This window comes from Pelophylax lessonae (genome assembly GCF_965119305.1).
Source record: "Pelophylax lessonae genome assembly, chromosome: 1".
NCBI lineage: Eukaryota > Metazoa > Chordata > Amphibia > Anura > Ranidae > Pelophylax > Pelophylax lessonae.
This window is the reverse complement of record NC_138768.1, coordinates 70,663,956-70,677,568: the sequence shown is the minus strand read 5'-3', so window position 1 is coordinate 70,677,568 and position 13,613 is coordinate 70,663,956.

Below are 13,613 nucleotides of genomic sequence, written 5' to 3'. Positions count from 1 at the left end.
CCGACCATTGTCTAGATCTTGCCCCAGACTGGACTGGTTTTGTGTCGTTAGCCGACAGCGGGCTTCAGCCTAATATGGGTCACAGGAGAGCAGAACGATCTGCACTCCTGTGATCCACAGGAAAAGAACAACCAAACGAGCTTTGGTTGTACTTCTCCTTTAAGACAGTCCCCCAACTCAGAGATGAGTCACTTGTGTGCAGTATAATGTACAGAGTTCTTCCATAAGATGTCTCGTCCAAAGTAACTACACACTTGTACTGATGTATGTGTTGCATTCAGAGGGACATGCAGAGCCATTGCCCACTCCACCAGTCCAGTGTACCTCAATTACCTCTCAGTAATGGAATGAAACCCCGCACATAGTGTGGGTCTCATACCTGTCCTACAATAACTCTCTCCTTCCCGTACCAAGTGGTCAGGTCTTATGCCTCCATAATGCCATCTGTTTCTGGTGACCAGAGTGAACAGATATCTAGGGAGGGAAGCAGAGCACTGGCTCTCTTGCTACCAGGAGGCCTGTCACCTAACCAAAAACCACGCCAATGGAAATACGCCAAGACCCAACATGCACCCCTTAAATAACTTCAGACAAGGCTCAAAGCAGTTGAACATCTTTTACTGGAAACTTAGCGCAACATGTAATAACGTCCTTCTCTAAATACAGCTAACTGTGGCTGCCCCAGGTTATCTGCACGGGTGAAGTCTCTATGGGAAAGGTTCATATTTGGCAAAGCTTGAATGGAGAAGTCCATGTTCTTGGGATATTCTGATGTATCAGCACTCCAAAGTGGACCACAGGTCTTAGCAAGCCTCTGCACGTGTCCTGTTCCTTCTTAAGCCCTAAGCCCCCTAGGATCCGGACCTCTTCCCTTTTATAATACATGAGGGAGAGGCTGGACCCAAGAAAAAGCCCCTAAACATACTCAGGGAAGGTGGCAAAACATTAACCCCTTCCCCCTGACCTTGGCAGCCGAGTGCTAACTAAACATACAGTAGGCCACCTGCCCATTTAGGTCAGTTGTCTTGCCACAAAAGGAATATCTATACAGTGTGGAAGTTTGCGATCACTGCAAAAACCTGAACTCTAGCCTTCTGGCACCTGTACTAAAACTACTTACTCTAATTTTACTGCATACTGTGAGCTTCTCATAGTGTGCACTAGAAGCTGCAGCAAGTCAGATACAGCCTATTGCATTTCCTGGCTGGAGGACATCCAAGCCATTTCCTCTCTAGCCAAGCTATCCATGGCCTACCTCTTTTATTCATTGAATTGTTTTCAGTCATGGAGACTCAGCAACACAGGTTGGCATTTTATAGGGCAGTCTGCATGCAAATACCGATTTTTTTTTTTTTTTTTAAAGCCCGTAGCGTGTGCAACACACTCAAAAGACTCCACCCGGTGCATAAAAAAGTGCACACACACAAGGTGAGAACACAAAAAAGCACAGGGTGTGCGAAATCGTATGGTCTTCCCTCCGAAGAGGTAGGACCCGAAACCTCGATCCCCCGGGGCGCAAGACTCCTGACAGGGATTTAAGGTACTTGTGGTCAGTCGGCCGAAACCAAACTGACCCCGTTCTTCAGGGGGACTGCCGAAACAGCCCACCCCAAGTACTAAGTGGAGCTCCCACGAAGGGAGACCCCATGAGAGAGGGCGAACTAAGCCAAAAGGCCATATCCACCCCCTCCCAAGACTCAAGGCTGGGCCCGAGGACCCACACACTCCAGTCGTGCAAATAAAGAAAACAAAGGTGACAGTGCAGGTGACGGACTCCAAAGAAAAAGACAAACAAAGTAAACCATGACATCACTTCGGAAGTTGGTTTTTGTTGGCCGAGAAAATTCGTGTGCAGTCTAGAGCACATTTCAACCAACACAACAACACTGGACAAAAGACAAAATCGGTCGGCCGATAATTGTTGCGTGTGTACGAGGCATTAGTGTGATATAATCTGGGGACTGCTAATGTCCTTTGGGGGGTGGGGGGGCTCTTGTACCCCCTAGACCCTTATATTTAGAGGCTTAAGAACATCAGGATGCTAAACGTAACCCAGGTGCTGGTAAAGTGTTGGGATGTAATGGCTGCAAGGTAGGTGTCATCTCACTTGACTCCGCCACTACCCTTTATAATAATCAAGAACTAAAAAAACTATATATGGTTAGTTTGCACTGTGGTACACAAAGACTTGCAGAAATGCTCAAAGTAAAGAAATGAACCCCTTTTATACTTTTTGATATTGTTGGATGGTTAGAATGGTCAGGAATTTGAGGTTGTCTGTCTCTAATAAACCGGTTGATAAATGATCAATTTTATCCAAATATTGATCCATATTTTTTCACAAACTAAGCTCCACCTTTGAAACACACCTACAAAGTGTACACATAGCATGATCAGTCCAACCAAAATTGAAAAGGATTTCCCATAAGGGACTCCATAATATGCTAGCTTTCTCTAGCTCTCAGGGACTCCTGCAAAAGCTTGCAGATGATCCACTGGTTGGAGACACCTCTTACTAAAATTCACAATATGGTATTTGCTGGATTGGATTGGTTTGAAGGATATTGGGAAAACATGCTTACCTGTTTGTACTCAGGAGAGAGGGGCCCCTCTTTTTTGAATTATTTCAGGCATTTATGTGTGACTAATACATGGGAAGTCTACAGCACTTATTTTGGTAACTACTCATTACAACCCACAGGCACATTGACATTTCTGAAGCGTTGTTAAACAGTCTGAGTTTTCAGAATTGTGTTCTTTCCATTGTTGTCATATTTTAATTTCTAATTTCATGGTCTGAAAGTAAACACTTGTAATTTCCCAGAAAACAAGACAGTTACAAGAAAAAGATCAAGCAGATACTTTCCAGCTTCAAATAACTATCCGAATTGTTGAAGGAATGATAGAAAATTATATATGTTTAGCTGTCGTACAATAGTTTCAAGTTTTGAATAGTTTTCCATCACAGTAATTTTCATGAAAGGTTTTTGAAGATAAACTGTTTTAGCCATTAATTACAAAGGTTTATATAAATAAAATAAGACACAGTAAGTTGGTTTAAAGAGTTTGTAAAGCTAAAACTTTTTCGTTTGGGATAGAGTGGAAAGAGGTTAGAGTCCTTGCCCGTTTTATTGCCAGCTGTTTTCTCACTAGGAAGATTATTCCTCTTTATCCAGGTGACCACTGTAACTGAATGTCCAAAATGTTGAGCTCTTACCAGAATAGAGGGTAAATCATCCAGTGGGACCAGTATCCTGTTGTGTATACAGTACTGGAAATTAAGGGAAATTTCCCCAATGGAGCACAGTTGACAAAATAACTTGACAGGTTCAAACCATACTCTTCTGCATCCAAAATGAAAGAAACGTTTGCTGTTAGATATGAACCTTCCCCCAATATGAAAGGGCTATTATGTCCATTTAGTCTGGGATATTGTTTCTTAAACTATAGGTCGGGACCAAAATTTGGTCATAGACATGTTTTAGGATGGGTTGCCACGTGACTTTCTGTCCAGGCTCCAAATGAGGACATCATTACATCATTGGAGCGTAGTAGCACCCTGACTATGATTGTTGAAGCACAGAAACCAAAATAAACCTAAAGCACGTGTGAGTCAGAGTTACATTTTAAGTCAATTGCAGAAAAAACAATTGTAACACTAATTGCAAATGTCCATTAGAAACGGAGAGCTGCAGAGCCTGGGAGGACGTGTTGACAATTATAGTGGCCATAACAGAAGGAATTTAATGCTATCTGGGGACAAGCTAAATAATAGGTTATCATCCTTTTTAGCTATCAGCAATCAACTAGGATTGTTGCCAATAACAGAGTATCTATCCACTCTCTGGTGTCTGCTCGTCTGCAGCCCTGGTACATGGGGGACCTCTGTAGGGGGTGATTTGGAGCTTTGAGGCGGTGGCGCCAATGCCGACCCATCCTACCCAGGCAGATAGAAGGCTTTACCCTCTGCAGAATACTACACTGTTATACCCTACCTTGACTATTTGAGGTGGTAGAATATTGTTGAATATAAACATCTCCTTCCTAATGTAGCACCCTCCTAGGTAAGTGCCAGTGAGAAAGTATAGTTTTGAGTTCTGTCTGCTTACCAGAAGAGCTGCAGGTTGTTCTCTATATTGTTCTCTGCCTACCAGAGAGCAGGATCTGTTAGTGAGGTCTACTCATTGTGTTCAGGATGCAACTCATTCTGTCTGGAGAGTTTTTTACACTGGTCCAATAGGGAGGCATGTTGGACAGTGGTAGGAAACCTGAAGAATGGGTGCATGGGCTTTTGATACAGTCCTAAAGATTGGCAGAGGGAAAGTGCTTCAATGCATGTTGGGATACTGTATAAAAGCCAGGAGCACATGTGCTCGAGGTCTTTCGTCTGGATAGCGGAGTCCCGGAGGGAGGGGGGCGGCTGCCTCCTCCTCTGTAGAGGTGCCATGTGGCCTCAGAGGATCATCCTGAGGGCTTGGAGAGTAGCAGTGAGGAACTGAAGCCGGAGGTCCAGAGAAGCTTACTGAGAGGGGAGACACTGGAGGATCTGTCTCTGCAGTACAGTGAGTACAGAATCTCATGTCAAGGGACCTGAGGGGGGCCACCCCTGCTCCTAGGATAGTCAGTGGACAGGTGTCCGTTGAAAGGGGATGCTAGTGAGAGTGTCCTGAAAATAAGTTATAATCCACTAACTTGTTTTGCCAGGAAGTGAAGAGCAAGAGACCTAACCCTTTCTACATTTGTGGCAGTGTGTATTAAGCAGCCTAGCTACTTCCAATCAAACTAGAAGGCTTAGAGATAGAAGTCCTCAGATAATGTGAATAGTTCAAACTGGAGTATCCCACTATTCCCTTCTCCTATAGTTCCAAATAAACATCAAAAAACCAACACCCCTAGACTATTTATTTGTGTGACGAGCCATCAGGAGCAAGGAGGGATCAACAAACTATATCTCAAGGTAACTGTGTGCTGGTAATCAGGGAAGCCCGTCAATCCATTATTCAGCAGGCCCTGGGGGGACAATACTACACTAATATAAACCCCTAGGGAAGAATCAAAGACCTGAAACATATCGGGTGGAATGGAGACAGCCAACCTTAAACATTTGTCAACTAACATTGAGATGTCTGTTTTAAATTTTCAATTGTTGAAATAAACTGATGTATATTTTATGATACGGGTTTTTGGTGTACTGCTTGCTGATATAGTCCCACTCTGGTATGGGGATACACATTTTTTGCTATATATCCGGGGTGGTGGCAGACAGACACCTGACTGTGTAGTAGTGCTTAGAAATTGAGACAAGTGCTGTACATAGGTTCTATGTAAGGAAGTTCATAGTAGTAAAAGCCTTAAATTTGCAAAGCTAAAAAGGTATTTTATAACAAAGCACTCACACCCATTATACAGCATTGAAGTTTTGTTAAAAATTTCTGCTTGGGTCCCAGTATGCTAGTTACAGTATGTTAGCCAATGTGAAAACCCACAAAGTGCAAATATTGGCAATGGGCTTCCCTGGTTCACCATGGTTATGGGTAAACTCTCACGCATCATAGGTTCTCTTCACCATGCATGTTTGCATAAAATTGGATTTTGACATTTTATCATGTAGAACATATTCAACTAAACTGACACTGTAAATCAGCAAAAAGATCAAGATGGAGCCTTCCTGCAAAAAAGGAACGTATATATTCACTCTTCAGTAGCCTATGTATACTACCTCCCCTGTGTTCCACCACTTCCACCTCTGTCAATGTATTCACCATTTAACCCTTCTGGGAGTGTTGGATGTCTACATCCCTCTGCTGCACACTGTGGTTTCTTCCTCAGACCCCAATATAGAATATCTGATATTTGGGAGTTCATTACTGAAATCAGTCAATGATCTACTGTATATCTATTTGCTTCAAGGTCTCAAGTTAAATGGTACTGCTGTCACAGACTAGAAGGCTATTTGTATAAAGGTCAAATAAAGGTCAAATAAAGGTATAAAGGTCAAATCTACCAAGATAGTTATTCTGTGTGTAGGCACTTTTATTAATAGGTGACATCCTGGAATTTTCTAATTTTTCTGAATACATTCTTCTATTAGCATCACCTGTTTCCACTTTTTAGGAGGAACTAACAGAAAAGCAAGATTTTGTTAGCATATTGCTAGACATGATAGCAGGCATGTACATGGCCACCCTTCATGACTTCTGCCATGAAATGTATAATTTCGCTAAATTGATTGCCAATACTAGTAGTGCATTCAGGGGAGGACTGGGAGGTCAATACAAAAAATATATGTTGGGTTGATAGCCCAGAGTATAAATACTAACTAATTCAGAATTAGTGACAGTAGCTAGGTGCTATATATATACCAGGACCCTGTTCAGACCAACAATAATGACTGAGGGAAATCTTCCAGTCTTTGCGGTTTGATATGTTATGCAACTGTAGCATGCTCTAGAGTACAGTGTAGTGAGGTAAATATATGCTGACTCATAGTAGTTTGTGTCAGGAGGGTCAGGAGCCTGCAGGCCAGGTCTCTATCGCCTAACCACTGGTTCTGGAGGTCCATGGAAACTTCTAGAAGCTAGTGGGTGGAGGCAAAGGGGCAGGGTCTAAATACTGTTGGGAATTCTGACCAATTCCCAGGCAGGAGGCCTGGTAAGGTGGTGAGGCATGCCCATAAATATTGAAGAGCCTGGCCAGCAGTGTTGTTGTCAAGTGGAAGATGGAGTACTGAGGCTGGAGTCGTGAAGCCTGGAAGGGGACCCTGGTGCTGGGGGACTCTGCCTCCAGGCTGGAGCTGAAGAAGGTGATAAGCTGAAGAGAGGGATCTTCATTACTCTTCAGTTTTATCCAGAAGACACCCTGTCTAGCATGGAGGGATCTGTCCAGTGGGAGTTTTGAACCAAGGTCTTACCCAAGGCAGCAGGATTCAATGGACAGTGTGAGTACATCTACACCCCCAGGGCCAAAAAGGGAGAAGGCTGCCAGATGCAATATCCAGCAAGCTTTCCGGGAACAGTGCCACAGCTAAACCCAATCCCTTGCACTGGTGCACTTTACAAGTCAGCAACTGAGAGACTGATATTGTTCCAGAATACAGTCCAGGATTTGCTATTTTTCAGTGTACATAGTGAAGGAACTTGTCCTCAAACTGTCCTATCAAGACAAGTTGGGCATCCCATAATCCCTATTCCCCATCCAAGTTGTTTTCCCCCAATAAAACGACAAAAACAAGCCCATGGACTGATTTCTGTTTTTGTATGAAAATTGGGAAAATTGCGTGTTGCCTGGCTGTGCAGGAATAGGGGGACCAAAAATCTAACAGCTCTTGTGGAGCCTTTTTCCATTGCACCTGCCTCCGTACCTGCTAAGGGTTTCTTCTGCTGAGAGCCCTGTAATGTCTTGGTGAGAGGCCTGGTCCCCAAATGTGTCGCAACCCTCCTGGGTGCTTGGGGCCAGGGGTTCCCTCACCAAATTGCTTTATGTTCACCCCTCCTCCCCACAAGATTCCGATTGGCTCCCGGGGGGATCTGGGGAAGTCTCTCCATCACTGGTTCCGGTTTATTAGCACACGTAATGGGCCTTTTCTTTGGTCGTCGTTCTTAGTTGGCCAGTGAATGCTCCTCTGTGTACTTCCTTGTTATTATACATTGTTCAGATCGATCTCTTGTTTCATTGTTGATTACTAGTCGCTGCATTTGACAGTTTGTATTGCTTTTGTTGTATTCAAAATAAAATACTTGAAAGTAAAAATCTAACAGCTCTCTAAGTGTTTAGCACTACACAACCAAGAAAAAGAGATAAGTGCAAAGGAAGTCAATACTAAAAGAATGCAAAACTGGAAATGGGCTGTGCTTATTTGTTAGTATTAAATAAAGTTGAAATATAAGAATTATGGGTAACAATAGCACAGTATTTTATTTAGGTATGTACATATAATTTTAACAGAGCAGCAGTCGTCTACTTCAGCTCAAAAATGCTTATTTTTTTAACCCCTTACAACCCATTGTTTTTAGCGTATGTGTAAACAGCGCTTCTACAATAAACCAGGTTCTAAAAAATAACAATTGCCTTTTACTATGGCCACCAATCACTGCAGTAAAATTGTACACTTTGCATGGCACATTTTCTTTAGTCCAGAGGACATTGTCCTACCATACAAAGTCTATCTGGTTGTAATTGCTTCCCAGTGCCCCCATGGCTGCATTAGACATTTTCTTCACATACCTTTCCCTTTGAAATCTTGCTAAAAAATGTGCCTAATCCACACTGTCAAATCACTAATCTCCTACCAGTGCCATTCCACTTTTATAGCAACAATTAGGGAACAGATTACCAAGTGAATAATATTTTAAAAATGTAAGAATTTAGCCATAGCAATCTCTAACAGATTCCAAACTGGTTTACTCCTTTACATAACAAAGTCATTTTGGGTGTAGCTTTTGTTGTCATGTTGCTGTGCCATTCTTTCATTATGCTAAAACTCAAAAACATTGCATTATAACAATTTTTCTTTGCTAAGTCATCGACCTCATACCTGCCTTTTGAACTTTTTTTCTTCTTTTCTCTTGTGTTATATAACTTTAACTCTACCTCCAATGTTCCTGCCCAGTTTAGGCTGTTTTCACTGTTCTTGTGACATCCACCTTAATGTAACATAAATTATAAGCTCAACAGAACGACTGGATCCCTTTGTAAAGTGCTGGCAGCCATATTTATTTTTATTGTAGAAATGATTCAAAAATACTTCTGCAAGCTGCAAACGTGGTGCCCTCCCCCACAGACAGGTGAATTGAAAATCCTAAATTCTCCTATACCAGCTCAACTTCCATGTATCCTGGGATGATAACCACCCCAGGGCTGATTCCCACCTACCTGTTATCCCATATTTTGGTTAGTGCACCCTTGTTGGCAACTAAGGTGTTCTCATATGGTAGAGAAGTGGCTGATGGGATGGGATGGGTGGGTCTTAGCATATATGCAAGATTTTTTGAGTTTAAAATAGTTGACAGGTTTTCTTTAACTCCTAGAATACCATAGCCTAGTTGGACCTTTAGGCTGGGTTCACACTTAGTTTGGATGCTGCTCACAGCAAGGGTCCAGTGCGTCTCCGTTCTCCGCTTCAGGGACGAATCAGGCCCAAATTTTTGCCTGAATTCAAACCTGAAACGGAGCCAAAGATGCACAGGATCCCTGTTCAATCCGCTCTGCGGTTGCACTGGAGGTGTTTGAGCAGGCTCAATTGAGAGCCAGGCACACTCTCCTGTCATGTGAATTAGATGCGGGGAAACCTGCATCTGATTCACACTAGTGTAAACCCAGCCTTACCGTCTCTGTAAAGCTACCCTGTGCCCACCAGTGTATGTCAGCCTCCTTGTGAAAGTAACAGAATTAGGTAAAATAAAATAGATAAAATGTTAAAAAAAAAAGACAAAAGACATTACAAACATACACATATGCCCATTTAGGATGCACGTATGTATAGTTTTTTCGGTTTTAGTTGGAGATAAATTTTAAAGTAAACAATTTGAGACGATTTGACACTTTCAGTTGGGGTAAAAAAAATGATTTCCTAAGGTGGCAAGACTAGGTGGGCATGGCTACTTCCGATTTGACAGCTCTGAAGAAAGGCTCATTGAAATGCATCAGCCTGTACTGCATGCCATTGATGACAGGAAGGTCCATGCGGATACTGATCTGACAAATATTTGTGCAGAAGAACTTGGTCTTCCCTTTAAAGTACTAGCTACCCTTTCTGTTTGCGAGTATTGTTTTTCGCTTTTTCCAGTGAACATACTTCAGGAGGCCAGTACGCTTTTTTTGTTCTATGTGGATATCTAGATTGTCCAAGTCATACAAGAGAAGCCAGCCCATGGGAATGTGTTCCCTAAAAAGTTTTACTTCATAACTAATGCTTAAACTTCCTGACACCTGTTTTATGCCACAAACCTAACCATAAAACTAACCATGCCCACCTGCCGTTCCCTAAGTCCAAGAAGAGGACCAACTTTGGGCTAGGGGTATAAGAAGGACCTGGGCCTCCATGTTTGGTCCTGAGACATAACAAGGGTATGGAGCTCTATGTTTGGTGCAGGGGTATACCAAGGGTAGGGGGCTCTATGTTTTGTCCTGGAGTATACCAAGGGTATAGTGCTCTAACTTTGCTTCTGGGGTATAACAAGACTATGGGGTTCTGCGTTTGGTTCAGGGGTATGAGGCTCTACATTTGGTCCAGGGTCATAACAAAGGGTATAGGGTTTGGTTCAGGAGTAAAACAAGAGTATGCGGCTCTGGGTTTGATCCAGGGATGTAAGAAGAGTATGGGGCTTTTTGTTTGGTCATTGAGTATAACAAAAGTACAGGGCTCTGTGTTTAATCCAATTGTATAATAAGGGTATGGGGCTCTATGTTTGACCCGGGTGCATAACAAGGTTATGGGGCTCTATATTTGGTCCTGGGAATTAACAAGGGTATGGGTCCAGGGGTATAACAAGGGGTTTAGCCCTGAAGTCAGTTAAGTTAACATCTTTTATTGATACTAAAACCAGGATTAGAGTGTTACACAATAAAAGCTTTTCTGGCTAGCAAAGGCAATAGCAGACACAATGTCTTGCTCTTGGGCAGAACTTTAACATTTTCAAAAGGCTGACAGGTTCACTTGAATGACTAATCCCCTTTTACTATTTCTGCTGGCTTTCCTTAATTTAAAATAACATCAGTGTGACCTGTCAATTATAAATTTCAGGCACCATAGTCTAGATCAACACACAGGTCCATTAGGTTGATTAAAAATCACAGCAGAAGGATTAAGCTCAGAGTCCTGATATATTATACTTGACTGACACATACCGGTCTTAAATTTAAGAATAATAAATGCTAAACACAATTTCCTAACTTTCATTACTGTCATCAGCTGGCAGACGTACAGACAGGCCTGTCCAACAAGTGTTTTGGAGGGCTCCGATTTCTGCTCATTCTTTCACTTTAAGATGAATGGAATGTAAATTATTTTTCTCAGTAGAAACCATTTTGAAATATTACTCATTTTCCTGTCTCGGGTCTACTCCTAATAAAACTGATTTCGCTGCCATACAGATGCCATTAGCACACCAGACTCTTTACTTTTGGCTATCTGTCAAAATACAACAATGTGAAACCTGCGTTTCTGGGTGTTTTACCAAAGGAAACAGTTTTACTTTAGAAAAAAAAAAAATTGTTTTTGCCAAATATTTTGAAAGTGTCTGGAGAGGAACCAAACCACAGTGATTCCCAGCTGTGTTTCCTTTCAGTGTTCCCCCAGGTACCTAAAAGACAGCAATCTGTAACTGGATATTCCTTGAGAAAAAAAAAAAGGTTTTATGTAACTTGTGTATTTCTGGGCTGTCGTGGCGGAGTAAAGTAGGAATATCATACATCTGCATTAGAAGCTTTGCATAGGCCAAGCTGCCTTGGTTCTTGGTTCAAATTGTTCTATCACCAGTAATTTGCTTCATCTCCTTGATCGTTGACGATGGAAAAGGGACAACTTTAACCCTAACTTTTATTTTTTTTTAGACTAAAGACAAGACCTTGTCCTACATTTGGTTATGCTTCTACCAGTTTAGAGGATGTGGATACATATTCAAGAAACAGAATAACAATTACATAGTAAATTGTAGAAGAACCACAATGTAGATCAGAAAAACTAGCTAGTTTAGTTTATTGAAGCGTGACAGTTGGCCTGAGAATCAGGAGGTACAGTATGGATCCAGTTCTGCTTCAACCAAACACACAAATGGATTAGATCTATGGTCTAATTATTTTAGGCTTATATTTTCCCTTATTTCTCCTCTCTCCCATCATCAGCGTGCTAAAGAAATTTGAAATAAGATATATCTTATTTCATTACTTACCTTTATTTTAGACCAAACTATTCATTACCCCACACCCCTAGGACATTTTTGAATAATGTTCCCACCCCCTACAAAATGGATATCACATTTGAGGATGAAAAAGTCTAATTTCTAGATTTTGAAAAACGAATTAAACCACATACAGTACTGTGGGTGAACAAATTGAATAAAAAAAAAATATGTTCCTGTTTGTAGGAATAAGGATTCATGCTCCATTCTTCTGAAATCTTTGGGTGTCCGTAAGCAAAATATTTATTAAATGTTATGAGAGAAGCAATATGCAGTGAAACCATATACAATGGTTATGTCAGAATGATTTTAAAAGCAATGCAATCCATTACTTTACTTGTATGTTAATTCTGTTATTCTCTCCTTTCCAATAAATAAACAAGTAGACAACTATCTATGCCACACAACCACCTTCTATCATGGCTCAAGGCACATTGGCAGTGAATCATCTCTAAGGGACACAAGCCATTATTTGTTGCACCCCCTTCAAATTTATTTCACACCAATGGGAGTGTGGGTACCCAAGGTTGCAAATCCCTATTTTGGACCCAATGATGTAATTGCTGGCGTGCCCCCAATGTAGTGACCATGACCAGCATACATGCCCCCAATGCAAAGATCAGCGTGCGTGCCCCCAATGTAGTGACCAGCATACATGCCCCCAATGCAGAGATCAGCGTGCGTGCCCCCAAAGCAGTGACCAGCATACATGCCCCCAATGCAGAGATCAGCGTGCGTGCCCCCAATGTAGTGACCAGCATACATGCCCCCAATGCAGAGATCAGCGTGCGTGCCCCCAAAGCAGTGACCAGCATACATGCCCCCAATGCAGAGATCAGCGTGCGTGCCCCTTTACTTACCCGGAGCAGCGGCGGCGGGCAGCTTCTCCTCAGTCCCGGTGACCGCCGGCGCATCTCCTCCAGTCCTTCCGCTACCGCCTCCTCCTCGGCCAATGGCATGAAGTTTGCCTTGCGGCAATCAGGAAGCGTGTATCGGACGCGCTTCCTGATTGGCCAGGAGGAGGATCGTTGTGACAATAGCAAATTTTCATTCGCTATTGTCACACAATGGGTGGACTCGGGACGCACTGCTCTGCGCCCCGGGTCCACCCTTACCATCGCCCTATTAGAGCCTCTGGCTCTAATCAGGGGATGCCAAAAAAAATCCCCATTGAACTACATGCGTCTGGCGCCCCTTCATGCAGATTAGGGGGCCGGACGCATGGATGGGCTGGAGTTCAGTTTTAACTATGGAATGAGTCTCACTGCCAGCATCAGAGAAACTACCAACCTGTAGAGTGTACTAAGAATGGCGCTACAAAAAAAAATTCCAAGGACAGGCAATTCTAAGGGAGAAACCACCTTACTAAAGAGGAAAGTCAGATGAGAATGAATAGAGGTAAGCTGGCTATAGATAATTCCTCCATCTTTGTAAAGTATCCCTCCACCGGGATATTTGTTTCTGATAACGGGACCTGGCTGTCAGAATACACTGATAATGATCGACTTCTGTCAAACAGGGATGGCCAGACAGAATTCATCAGGTGTTAAACAGGCCACATTTTTTATTCCATCTATGGCCACCTTTGTTCAAGCTGACAGAAAGCTCACATACCCTCAAGAAGCTCTGATGCCCATTGTTTGCAACAGTGGTGAAAAGAAAGACAAAATTTGGAAAAGGATGTGCTAACAATAGACTTTATTGACTGGATTGGCT